We start from the raw sequence: 14,173 nt of genomic DNA, 5'->3' as shown, positions 1-14,173 counted from the left end.
GACCTTAGAATTTTCTCAAATACTTTTTTTTAAAGTTTATTTACTTTGAGAGAGAGCGTGAGTGTGCACGAGTGGGGAAGGGGCAGAGGGAGAGAAGGAGAATGAGAATCTCAAGACTGATGTGGGGCTCTGTCTCCATCTCACGTATTGTGACATCACAACCTGAGCCAAAATCAAGAGTCAGCTGCTTAACCGACTGAGCCACCCAGGCGTCCTGCAAATACTTTTTATTTAGGATTGCTTGAAAGCATATAGCAGAAGGCAACTAAATACTCCACCACAGTGCCTATCATAATATTGCCAAGACAAACTGGACTAATTTATGATAAAAACACTTATAAAATGCATACTGCAACCTAAATCAACAAGATCTGCAAGCGAATTCCACAAGTCTGAGGAAATATACAGGATCAGATCAGGTGAGTTTGTTGAGATGATTTGTGAACTCACTTCTGAGAAACTGTTAAAGAGACTTCCTTCCATCTCCTGTCCGCAGGAGGCGTGCCTTCTGATCTGTCCCATCCCCAGTGGTAAAGAGCCTGCTCTTCCGGGAAGGGCTCTGCCACAGCCCTGCTGGTGATTAGTCTGTAAACCTGTCCACCTCAGATGTTAAAGTGAGTGAGCTCATTTGGCTGCAGATCAAGGCTACAATTACCACCTTTACTGCTAATAAAAGTGGTATTTCTATCTCCAACCATCTGACTGTATATTTCACTCTTTCCAATTATTGGAAAAACTAATAAAGGCAGGTATTCTTTAACCGGCTCCCCTACACCTCAGAAAAGCCACCTCACCTCCAAAGCACCTAAAAAACAGTGCACTAAGCCCTTATACAGTCTATAATCAAATGTTTTTTTTTTAAAAAGTCATAATTCTCAGGACAACTGGTTATACTCTAACACTGTAGTTATTTATGAGATGAATTTTAAAGACATATTTGTTTGTCAGACTCTTCCAAACCCAGAGAGGGAAAAACAAAAAACAATAATGTAAAGATCATTAAGGTATCCCAGAAGTCAGGAAACAAAACTAAGTAAAAAAAATAAAAATTCAAATGCGACACAAACACTTCTGGGAGAAGAAGGAATGAGTATGTTATATACATGCCACAGTCCATGGCCATGAGAGGCATGTGACAGACATTCGTCCACGGGTGGCGGCGGGGGGGGGGGGGGAAGATGTCTGTGTATGTGAAGAACAGAATGATTTGTGTCAGGGCCAGGACAATGACATAGGCCTCTTCCATAGAGCAATTTCACTCCATTCCCCAAGGGAAAAGACAGCTCTTTTGGAGGAAGATATTGGAGACCTCCCCTGCCCCCTAATTCTAGAAAAGCCTAAGTAAAATTGATTTTTTTAAACCAGTTGAATAGGCCTAAAAGGATTGTTCCCAATTTGCTTGATGCCTGAAATTCTTATAAGGAAAAAAAGAAAAAAGCCTATTAAACTGCAATTAGAAATAGATGGCTTAAAATATGCTTTAAAAATGGTTGAGAAGTAATGCATTTTATTTAATTATGAATAAGTGGCATCAAAGCTTTCCTAGTAGCTTGGAGGGAAGGAAAAAAGAACAGGAGAGGTCAATAGGAGCCTTAAGCGGAAGAGAGGTCACTGCAGAGGGAGATACAGGTTAAGGTAGGAGAGGAGGATGTAAAACCATCACTTAAAACGGTATGTATTAGAAAATTCAATGACAAAGAAAACTGCTGGTTTCCTTCTAGACTCATCATGAACTTCATTTTCTCATGGTCCTATGACCCTCTAATCACAGTGCCACCAACTATATCAAATTCCAAAGCAATTTGAAAAGATTTTTTAAAAAGTAATGACAACAGATTAAATGTATTTTGGCTTCTGAACTAATTCTTACTAAAATCAAAAGATGCATTCCTGATGAAAAAAAAATATATATATGATATATTTTAGACCATGAAATATATTAGACCAAATTCTAGAACAGTTTAGACTACAAGGTAACAGGCTTAGTTTGGGCTCTAGCACCTTCTCCTAATAAGTCTCCCTACTATGAACACTGTAAAAATTGTTGCCAGATAAATTTTCCTAAAGCCAGAGACTAATCATTACTAAGCTACTCCACAATCAACCTTCAATGGCACCCCTTAGCCTTCAAAATGAGGTCAAAATGACTCAGTGAAGGAATGATGATTTGTGTGGTCCAGCCACAACGTCTATTTCCCAATCTTACTTTCTTCACTACTTCATACCTCCATTGATTCAGCAAAATTTAGCCTTTCTCCAAAAGTGCACCACCTCTTCAACTTCAGGGTTTTCCTCATCTGCCTCTCTCCCAATAGTGTGGGCTTCAACACTCACTTTACAGAGGAGTTCCAGAAGCCCCCTTCCCAGTTGCTGAGGACATGCCTACCCCATCACCACTTCATGAGGGAGTCACTTATTTTATTTTTTTTAATGTCTTTTATTTATTTTTGAGAGACAGAGACAGTGTGAGCCAGGGAGGGTCGGAAAGAGAGGGAGACATGGAATCCGAAGCAGGCTCCAGGCTCTGAGCTAGCTGTCAGCACAGAGCCCGACACGGGGCTGGAACCCACAAAACGTGAGATCATGACCTTAGCCAAAGCCGGAGCTTAACCGACTGAGCCACCCAGGCACCCCATGTAGTCACTTATTTTAGATAAGTAACTTGCACCTCCCTTCTTTCAAGGTTCTCCTTACACAGCTGGTGGCCAGAGGTACTTAGGAAGTGTCAATGCCACTTTTATTATTAAAAATGCCGGTGTGTATTTTACCCAGCGGGGCTTTTAACAGCATGTAATCATTTCAAATGCTCTATACTTCCAGGATTCAGTTTAAACACAGGAGACAACGAAAACTCCAGGAATGAGGAGCCCACTTATTTGAAGCAGTTTCCTTTCACAAACTCAAGTACCAACAACAATGTCCAACAAAGTCAGAAAGTCCCAGCTCCACATTTAATCTCAGCAGTTTTTAATGCAAACTCACATTAGGTACTCCCACGTTTGATTCAGAAGATGGGGCATTTAAAAATGTATAACCAGCCCATCCCCAGGCAGAGAACCATGAAAATGGAGTCAGATCTCGTAAGCATATGCAAAGGACAGAACTCAAAAGATTTTCTTGTATTAGAGCGAACACAAATGGCCTCACGTGGTCACTGCTCTAAGGGCAATAAAAACAGAAGAAAGAAGAAACCTGATCAGCCCCAGTGTTTGAAATAACTGAAAAAAGTGACCCGCGGCAGTCCTATAAAATAAATTGGGAAGGAACAAGGGGGAACAAGGTTAAGAGAAGCGGGGTAAGGGAAAGAGAAGAGAGTAAGACAAGGTTGTTTTTGCTGAGATGTAGACACTTTTTTTCTTTAAATGCCTTAGCCAAAAGAAACAGGTTTCACATGTGTAAGAGCAAGGGAAGCTTGAGCCAGAGCCAACTTGTCCTGAAGCCCAGTTTCCAACACTTACTAAGAGGCAAAATTGCAAGGATTTTTTTCCCTTGCGTTAAGTCCCAGGGGAGGGAATGAGGTGGGGCTGTGGGAGGTGGGGGAGGAGAGACCCCTAAGCTATATGCACATGCAAATGAGAAAAGGAACAATAACTAGACAGGGTCCTTGAGTAAGGCCAAAATAATTTAAAGCTAACCACGCTCTAGGCAAGCTCCAAAGACTTCAGTGAATAAAAAACCAATTTCACCCAGTGTTGTAAGCATCCTGGGAACTTAAATGCGGCCTTCCGTCCTCATCAGCTCTCTGGAAAATGCTTCAATTTGTAAGGGGAGTAAAAGAAAAAAACAAAGCTTTCAACTTTCCAAAATACAGTTATTTGGTTGGTTCTTCCATTCTTCTCCATCTCTCCAGCTCATTCCTCCAAATATCATAGTATACTAGTCGAGAGCCACAATTTCTGGAATAACAGCCATAAATTATCAGTTGTTGACTGCCACATGTTTTAAAATAATTTTTTTAAATGTTTTTTATTTTTGAGACAGAGAAAGACAGAGCATGAGCAGGGGAGGGGCAGAGAGAGAGGGAGACACAGAATCAGAAGTGGGCTCTATGCTCTGAGCTGTCAGCACAGAGCCCAACATGAGGCTTGAACTCACAAACCGCTAGATCATGACCTGAGCCGAAGTTGGGACACTTAACCAGCTGAGGCCACCCAGGCGCCCGACTGCCACATGTTTTTAACCTACAATATACTCAAATGAAAATAATGTTTGATTGCATTAATGTCCATCTAAATCATTAGTATTTTTCAAAATCATTAGCCCTGAAAATGCTTTTGGAAGATGTCACTCAAAGCCATAAAAGGGTCAAAAGAAACCAGGCAAGGATAGGATATCACAGGAAGTCAAGTGTTTGAAGGAAGGGCAGGCAGTTGCTTCCAGAAAACTTACAGTTTTTCCATGTATAAATCCAAAACAATCTCCTTTCCATCACTCTATGCATGACCCCTCTGCCGTCGTGCACTTAAAATCTTTTCAGGCTTCTATTTCTAATAGCTGACTTCAAAAAAAAAATCCATTTAACCAATGACATTTAGTCTCACAAAGTAATGCTGACACAAATTTAAATTCTATACTGCCAAATTAAACTTTCCAAAAAGGACTCACTCTACTAACTCAACAGTAAAAATAAAAATAACCAATTCAAACGTGGCCAAAGGATTTGAATAGATATCTCTCCAAAGAAGAGAGCTAATGGCTAATAAGCACATGAAAAGTTGTTTAATGTCATTAGCCATGAGGGTAAAGCATATTAAAAAATCACTTTACACCCACGAGGATGGGTAAAATAAAATGGACAATAACAAGAGTTAACAAGGATGGGAAAAACCCGGCACACTTATGCACTGATGGGACTGCAAAATGATATAACCTTTTTGGAAAACAATTTGGGAGGGCCTGAGAAAGTCAAATAGAGCTACCATACAACTCAGAAAGTATCCCAAGAGAAACGAAAGCCTGCACCCACACAAAAACTGGTATATTAATGTTCAAAGTAGCATCACTCATAATAATGAAAACATGGACACAATCCAAATGTTTGCCAACTGGTGAATGGATAAGTAAAATGTGGCAAATGCATACAATGGAGTATTATTTGGCAATAAAAAAGAACAAAGTCCTGACACTTGCTATAACATAGATAAGCCCTGAAAACATTATGCTAAGTAAAAGAATTTAGTCACAACCCAGCCTGGTGTGGATCACTTTTTCTAATTATTTCAAACACCAGGCTGCTCAGGTTTCTTCTATTGTCTCTTTTGATCTTCTGTTTGTGTGAAATGTCCAGAATGGGCAAATCCAAAGAGAAAGAAAGATTAGTAGTTGTCTCGGGAGACTGGAGGAAAATGGGGAGTACATCCAAATGTGTAGGGGAGTTTCTTTTGGGGGGTGGCTAATAAAAGTGTTCTAAAATTAAGACTCTGGTGATGTCTGTACAATTCTGTGGCTATACTCTAAACGACTAAACTGTACACTCCAAGTAGGTGAATTTTACAGTATGTGAAATATATCCCAATAAAGCTTAAGAAAAAACAACACACACTATCTGACTGCTAGATATGACCAGGGTAAGGACAAGAGTAACACACCCACATCATGGCATGTGAATCTATGTCTGTCTTCTCTCTGATACAGGCTGATGCTAAGAATCAGAAGCCTTGGAGCTAGAAGGGACCCGAGAAAGCATCCAAACCAACTCCCTTATCTTCTATATGAAAAAATCATGGCCAAAAGGGGAGAAAGGCCAGAACTGAAGTGAAGGCCTAATCCCATGCCAGATTCTCCAGTCTCTCTTTGACCTTAACCTTTTGTCAGTTCTACCCAGGGTCTTCCAACTGACTGCTGGAGGCCTCAGCCTCTAACAGTCCACCTCATCCCTTCTTCAGAAGCCACTGATTGTCTGAAAGTAACACGCTTGTATCTGCAATATATGTGCATTTAACTTTGAATACAGACTCACACCTCTGACCTAGATTAGGTATGCAAAAGGATTCTTCAGTTGGAAAATAATAGGTAAAATAGAGAAAAAAGATGAGTGTGAGAATGGTAAAATGTTGAGTCTTATTATTCAACACTACCTGTTCAGCACAGGGGATATTGTGGAATTACAGAAATGAAGAAAGGTGCTTCTCCTAGAGTCTCTAGTTTACAAATGCAACAGATTCACTCCTAAAAATATGTTATTGTGGGGAGCCTGGGTGGCTCAGTTGGGTAAGCATCCAACTCAGGTCATGATCTCAAGGTTTATGGGTTCAAGCCGCACATCAGGCTCTGTGCTGACAATGTGGAACCTGCTTGGGCTCCTCTCTCTTTCCCTCTCTCTCTGCCCCTCCACCACTTGTGCTTTCCCTCTCTCTCAAAAGTAAATACATAAATTTTTTTTAAATGTTATTGCAAAAGATAGAGATCCTACAGAAAAAAACAATAATATACTATGAATCCAGAAAAGGACACTCACACTTATTATTAATCTTCTAGCAATTTCCCACCCTTTAGCTCTTTGGAAGTGTCCAGAACAGAAAGGGGTGTTACTGTCATACATTCATCTGAGTGTGGATTTCCCCATCTTGCATGCAGGCTATAGGGGACTTTCCTAAACGAAGGAAAGAAAACTCAGCAATTGACTTCAGCCCTCACCCCAGACTGGCTGGAAGAAAAGGTACAGCAGTTCCCTCCTTCAACCATTTTAGTCACTCAGATTTTATAAGATTTAAATCCCTCTGAAGATTTGGTGGTTCCATGAAATAGGGCCATTTTGTTTGGAGTAAAAAAAAAAAGAAGGGGAGGTCTCAGGGGTTCTTCTTTACAAAGATATAACTTGTTTCTAAGATCTCAGAGCTAAGAAAGCATGAAGGTCCAAGCTTTTATTTGAGATAACCATAAAACCCTTCCCTAGACCAACGTAATAAAGAAGAAGGGTCACTTCTGATGGGTAGTGGACCAACTAGGGAGGGGACTTGGCTACAATGGTCATTGCCATCATGGGAATGAAGCAAATAATACTTCCTGGGAGACCTAACTTTCCTAAGTTGCAAAACTGCTGTTAATTTCCATGACAGGAAATTGTGCAAAGGCAAAGAATCTGGCTTCATTAGAGACCAGCAGAAGAGGGAGGAAGGCCAAAAGAAAGGGGAGACAATTAGAGCCCGCCACAGGTCATGTCCATCAACCCTAATGCAATTTTGTGCAGAACGTCAGCATCCCTGTTTTACAACAGGAATCTGTTTTAAAATTTAGACGAATTCAACAGCCTGCCCAGGTCACACAGACAGAGTGTGGCAGGGCTAGAGTATGAACCCTGATTTGCTGGACTCCGCAGCCCCAGGCTCCCATTGCCTCCAGGACCATCCATTTACTACCTTCCTTCTCACAGAAGCTCTCTCTCCATTACATTCTTGTGCTTTATCTACTTATGTTGTTGACCTCCAAGAACAGCCTTGGAGGGATGCATCTACCATCCCACTGCTAAATCCTCCTCTAAAAAGCACTGAGAAAGAAGTAACCATCCAGATATCTATCCTAGGGGGACCATTTTGTTTTTTATCATTGTCATGGGAATATTTAGCCATCTGCCACTTTGCTTAAAGTTTTTTTCATATTTATTCTTTTTTTTAATGTTTATTTATTTTTGAGAGAGGGACAGAGTGTGGACGGGGGAGGGGCAGAGAGAGAGGACGATACAGAATCTGAAGCAGGCTCCAGGCTCTAAACTGTCAGCACAGAGCCTGATGTGGGCCTTGAACTCACAGACGGCAAGATCATGACCTGAGCTGAAGTCGGACGCCTAACTGACTGAGCTACCCAGGTGCCCCTTCTTTATTCTTTTGAAATATTTTATCTCTCTCTTTATTGTAAAGATCATACTGGTTAACCATTACTTTTATTTAAAAAAATTTTTTTTTCAATTGAAGTATATTTGGTGCACAATGTTACATTGGTTTCAGGTTATGACCATTACTTTTAGTTATGAGACTCAAACACCTGCAAAGGCCCTGTCTATTCGGCCTGACTTTTATCCGATTTTTTTTCCACATAGTTCTGGCTTATTCCCCATGTTGGTGTGGAATGACTTCTGATATGCATGAAGGAGATTTTTCTCTTTAATTATCTTTCATCGATAGCTCCCTCCCCCCTCTACACAACAACCCCTTGAGGAGGGTACAGTCATTACCCTATTTTATAGATGAGAAAACTGAGGCACAGCATGGTTGAGCACCTTGCCCAGAGCTGCTCACCTAGTAGCGTGGCTAGGATTCGAATCCTGGGGGCTTAAAGCCCCAAAGCCAATCACTAAATACTAGGCACTTTACAAAACCTGTCTCACATCTTCATGACAAATCTTATCTTTATTACATGAACTTAGAAACTGAGGCTCGAAGGGGCGCCTGGGTGGCTCAGTCGGTTAAGCATCCGGCTTTGGCTCAGGTCATGAGCCTCGTGGGTTCGAGCCCTGCATCAGACTCTGTGCTGACAGCTCAGAGCCTGGAGCCTGCTTCAGATTCTGTGTCTCCCTCTCTCTCTGACCCTCCCCGGCTCGCACTGTTTCTATCTCTCAAAAAATTTAAAAAAAGACATTAAAAAAAATTTTTTTAATAAAAAACTGAGGCTCGAAGAGGTTAAGTGACTTGCCCAAGGTTACACAGCTAATAAGCGGGTCCACCAAGTGTTCACACCAAGTCTACAGACTCAGAAAAGCACCAATTCGCTCTTATGTTACCACGTGGCATTCCTAAAACAAATTCCTCAGTAGAACCAAAAAGAGGAAAAAGAAAATGCCATCTTAAAAACGGCAGCCCCAGCTCACTGATGGGAGACTGGGAAGCAAGGTAACAGAGCAGGGATGCAAGAGCCAGACTGCCAGGATTCGAACCCCAGTCACACTACTAGGTGAGCCCCTCTGGGCAAAGTGCTCGACCATGCTGTGCCTCAGTTTCCTCATCTATAAAACAGGGTAATAACTGGACCTCCTCCTAAGGGGTTGTCACGAGGATTAAATAAGCCAGAACTTGGAAAGTATTAGAACAGTGTGGAGCACAAAGCAGTGGGGGAAGGGAGGGCAGACATCAACTGCTCAGAAAATGACGACAGAAACAAAGCAAACATGGAGAAGGTCCTTAGCCCAACCCTCCCCCTCCCCCTGCTGGGATAAGGCTTTTATTTGGGCTTTGAGGCTAGAGATCTGGCCTGGGGGAAGCCAGGGCTCTTCTTCATCTTAACAAGGCTGGTGTCATCTCTGTGACAGAGGACTCCAGAGAGAGGGACTCCACGCATGAAAATCTGAGACCTTTCAGATAATCCTGTGGTGCTTGGAGCTCAAAAAGGCTTCTCTCCTCTTCCACTGTGTTTCTTCCTTTGCAATCTCAGAAGCAATCACATCATCAACCGTGCCTAACCACGGTGGCTGAGGGCTTTACAGAGATTTGCAACAGCAGAAGTCTGGGCTTCGTGAACACAAGGAAGGAGATAGTATCTGCAACTTCAATCGGTGCTCAGACGTTCCCGCAGGGACAACAGGGTTGTGACCCAAATACCACCTGATTCTCCTTCTCCGAGAAGTCTGTGCTCAAGAGGGTCTGGGGGAACTGACAGTAAAGTTGAACAGCAGCCACTAAGAAGCAAGTGCCAAGTCTGGGCCCTGCTGTAGCCCACAGGAAGCCACCTGTTTGGGGAATGGAATTGCTCTTAGCGTTGCTCTTGGTTCCAAGGCGTAACTCCTTTCTTGCTTGTCATGAAACCTTCCCCTAAACTATTCCTCCTCTCCATTCTCTCTCTGACCAGATTTCTGCACGGCCATTCATACAGGACTGACGCCTCAGGTCACCTTGCACTTCGTCCTCCCACGTCTCCATCAGTCATCAAATCCTCTCTGTTAGTACCATGTGAAAACCTGCCTACACTACCCATTTCTCTTTATTACTGAGATCACTTAGTGCTGGCCCAGATGAGACGCACTAACAGAACAGCTTCTGGCCCTTGTCACTCTCCTCACTTCAGCCCATTCTGTAAGTCCACCAAAGACTCATCTGCTTGAATTTCCAGGTCCTTACGTCATTCACAGCTCAGAAATCCCTAGTGGCCCAAATGGCCCCTGGCACCCCTCTACGAAAATTAATCTTTAGATTAGTGTTATAATTCATCAATCTCTCCCACTTCCCATGCACAAAATCACATACCTCAATCTAAGCTCCCATTACCTTAATGTTTCCCTACAGCTTCTAGAAACATCATGTCCCTTCCTACTTCTGCATCCTTATGCATGTTGCTCCCCTTGAAATTGTTCTCTGTGTGACTCAAACCTTCAGCTCATGTCAAGGCCTACCCATGAAGCCTCTCCTGAGGTGTGCCTCCCTCACCTCACCTCCTCCTCTGAATTCCTCTAATGCTCACATCCTGTACCACAACACTTTTTGGGAACAACAACAACAACAACAACAACAACAACAACAAACCAGTACTGAATACTTAGCATGTGCCAGGCATCATTCTAAATGTTCTGTGCTGGTTTAATCCTTACAGCCTGATGGAATTATTCTCGTTTTACAAATGGATAAACTGAAGCACAGATAGGCTGTCTAGCCCAGAATCTGCCCTGGAGTGAGGATTCAACCTGGCGCCAGAGCCTGAACTCATCCCTATATGATAATTACACACTGCTTCATGCTGCACCATGATTATAAGTTACTCGCTGGCATGATCCATGCCTATATGGCCTGCAGTCCATTCCCAAAGCTGCACATTAGCTAATACCTGGTAACTGATGACAAGAAATGACATCAAGCCCCCAGTCAGGGACTGATTCTGGTGCCTAGCAGCAGCTGAAAGAGGCGCTGTTCCCCTCCCGGGAGGCTGGGACCTGGGGAACAGGTCATCTGTTAGATGTAAGCCAACATCCGACTAACATGAATATAAAATCCAGTATAAACAACCACCTCAAGTATGGAGACAGAATACACTTTGTCTCTTCATCTACACACTTTGCACTGGGATTCTACAGTGAGAAATACTTGTTTTAAGAATTCAAATAAATTGCATGACAGAAATTAAAAGGGGTCATAAAACAATTCAAAAGGTTCCATTTTGGAAATTATGACTAAAATGATGCTGTCCCCTTAGAGACAAGATCTTCGGCATCATCAGCATTCTCCCATCCCTGCACTCAGTAAGTCCAGGGACAGAGATCATACATCTAACATCAGTAGCCCCAAGAGGAATGGCTCTAAGAGACTGGGAACACTGGACTTTCAGAAGGCTCTAGAAACTGCTGAGGGACTGTCTTCCTTCCTTTAACACATCTAATCAAAGGCATGGATGGTCAAGGGAGGCCATAAGTGGCCCTCAAAGAAGTTTCTCGACAATCACAGGTAAGTTTCCCAAGCTGCTACCACCCAGAGCATGCCTGGCAGAGTCCAAGATTCCAGAATGTTCTCCACTCCACTGGTGAGCACTGCTCCCCTGTGTTCTCTGCAGGGTAGCAGCACACCAGTGGCTGGAAACATCAAGGTTTCTTTACTATAACTTGTGATCATCAGACGATATAAACCACACCAGAGCAAGAGCCACAAAAATACAACCTTAGTCATAGTTTTGCTTCACAGTAGCCTGGACATGTTACTACTTATAAAAAGAGGTGAGGTTTTTATTACAGCCTCCTCTAGCCTTACTTCCTAATCGAATCCACTCCTGATGAGAATCCCTCAAGACTCTCTCTAAAGCAGGGTTTCTCAACTTTAGCACTACTGACATTTTGACTAGATAATTCTTGGTTTGGGGAAACTGTCTTGCGCACCATCTATGTTTATAGCACCCCAGCTCCATACCCACTAGATGCCGTAGCACCACGCCCCGCCCCTGAGGTGTGACAACAATCATCACTGGTGTCAGGGAGTAGGGAGGACCACCCCTCTGGTTGATAATCACGTCTCTCCAGAAACTAAAGTAAGCTCTGTTTGGTATGAATCCCAGAGAGCATCCACCCAACCCAGCTTCAAGCTGAAATTACTTTTCTCTCAGTTTTCCAATCCACATACAGACCTCCCCAGAATTCTATGGACTAAAATCACCCTGCATAAGATCCTCTAATTCTTGGTTTTAAAAAAAAAAGGGCTCTTCCTCCATGTCTTACCCCTTAAGCCCTCCACGGTTTCTCAGCAATTTCTCTAGAAAGGTGATTCAGTTACCCCTGGGCCCACAGGCTTACCCTGCCATCATATACAGTGTGTAAAGGCCTTTGCCGCAAGGTCTAACTATATGCTCATTATCTGGTCATAGCCGGGGACCAACCAGACTCCCTTTCCCTGTACCCTTGATGTCATTTGCCATACAAGACTTCAGGAAAACCATTCTACAAGCAGAAACTAGGAGGAGAAAAATGCACTAAAAGAGAGTTTACTGAAGGTCCAAAACAAATGGGTTTTATTTTTAAACAATCATTTACAGAGGACAGGAAAGAAATCAAGAGTCTGCTAAGATAGTCAAGGCTTCTGAGAAAACGAAAAAAGCAATGTGAAACTGTAATTCATACAGGCCTTACGTCTCTCTTGTAAATAAAGGCAAGGAAGAAATATGAGGACACTTAAAAGACCAAAAGAAATAAACATAAGAGTAACTGTTGAGTTGCCAATTTAAAAAATTTAGTCTTCAACAACAAAGAGGCAAAAGATGGGTATAACTAGGTAAGAAAAATAAAAACGATACTAAAGGCAATTAAGACTCTTCTAAAATCAGATAACATTAATAAATGTGGTAACAGATTCTTAGGCCTTTGTCTCTCTAATCATTTTGCCTCCTCCTTCACTTCCTTGATCATTTCAGATGGATTTTCTCGAAATGGCAGGAGCCACTCATTTGGAAACCCGAAGGTCCCTGTGCCAATGGTTCCCAAACCACATACAGAAATAGCAGCGCTGAAGAGAAACATGAAACTTAACAAATTACCCCCGAAGAATGTCTCCTTCAGGAAGGGTTAAAAGCTGGGAAAAACAGGAAACTGCACTTGTAGAAGGTTTTTTTGAAAGCAACTAGGCTCACCACTGTAGAAGTCTTTTGAAGTAAAAAAAAAAAAAAAAAAAGGGTGTGTGCAAATCTTCAACAACTTTGTGAGTACTATAGTGAGTACTGAGGACATAGGTCTCTGGGACTTATAAATGAATAAGGATTCTGTCAAAAGAAAAGCTAGAGGAAAGTGTATCTAAAACCAAACCCTGACCAATTTCTATCAGACTTCATAGACCTGGCTGAATGGTTCATATTAACATCGATAAACGTACGAGAAAAGAAAAGTACACACACCAAAAACCCCTCCATCCAATGCCAAGTACAAACAGAACCTGGGAGGCTGCAGGGCCAAGCCAACATTCACAGTGCATTTTTTTAAAACCTCCTCTAGATGTCTGAAGCCATGGAGAAGAAAAAGATGAGCAGGGAAGAAGAAGAAAAGAGCGAGGATGGAGGAGGAAGTAGGAGGAGGAAGGAGGGAATAGGAAGCAGGAGAGGAGGAGGAGGAGGAGGAGGGGGGGGGAGGAGGAGGAAGAAGAGGACAGCAGACACCCTTCAAACAGCCTGCAGGCTCTTTGAGGACAAAGCTGTGAGGAGCGGTGTGGAGCCCAACACTGGGCACAACACACTTAACTAAGAATCAGAGAGCTGACCATCTTCCTCTTTCTGTCAGAATTGAGGAAACCTTTCCTAGGATCTCAGAAGAAGAAAGCCACCTCCCTTCTCTGACTCCAGCTCCCCCACAACCCCCTACTCCATTATATCTGTGATGTAGCTGGACAGATCTCAGTTTAAAACTATACAACTTAATAGCATCCTCCTGAGTGTGGGCAAGTGGCTTAAACTCTAAGTTTATTAAATAAGAATTAATGTGAAATTAAATAAGACATAACAGGAAATGTCTTACCAGTGCTTGGCACCCCGTATGCATTCACTATGTGCTATTAACATTATTACAGCAGCGTCTTCAACTGCTCTCTTTCCATCAGGTTTTCCCACCACCTTCAGATGCAGTCAGAACAGAGAACCGAACAGAGGAAAAAGGCTTCACTGGGTCCCAATGTCCAAAATCCATCTTATTTCAGTTTTTCCTGTCCTTCCCTAACTTTGGAAATCAGTGTTCTCTACACAAGTAGACTCCCTACCCATTCGCTGCACAGCCCCTGAGGGCAACCATCAG

The 14,173-nt window shown here is 42.5% G+C and overlaps 1 protein-coding gene and 1 long non-coding RNA gene across 8 annotated transcripts in view; one reads left to right on the top strand and one right to left on the bottom strand.

Moving 5' to 3' along the window:
- ANKS1A (ankyrin repeat and sterile alpha motif domain containing 1A) overlaps positions 1–14,173 on the bottom strand; it is a 179,562-nt gene that overhangs the window by 132,904 nt on the left and 32,485 nt on the right. The gene's annotated exons all lie outside the window — the stretch shown is intronic.
- LOC115295793 lies at positions 177–13,052 on the top strand. 2 transcript variants are annotated; one of them, XR_003910576.1, is made up of 3 exons: positions 177–419; positions 11,113–11,360; positions 12,811–13,052. It is a non-coding gene; the product is annotated as an uncharacterized LOC115295793 (long non-coding RNA). The 2 variants fall into 2 exon arrangements; XR_003910577.1 differs by lacking the exon at positions 177–419 and adding an exon at positions 9,938–10,001.

This window comes from Suricata suricatta, chromosome 7 (genome assembly GCF_006229205.1).
Source record: "Suricata suricatta isolate VVHF042 chromosome 7, meerkat_22Aug2017_6uvM2_HiC, whole genome shotgun sequence".
NCBI classification, from domain to species: Eukaryota; Metazoa; Chordata; class Mammalia; order Carnivora; family Herpestidae; genus Suricata; species Suricata suricatta.
This window is presented reverse-complemented; position numbering and strand designations above follow the sequence as displayed.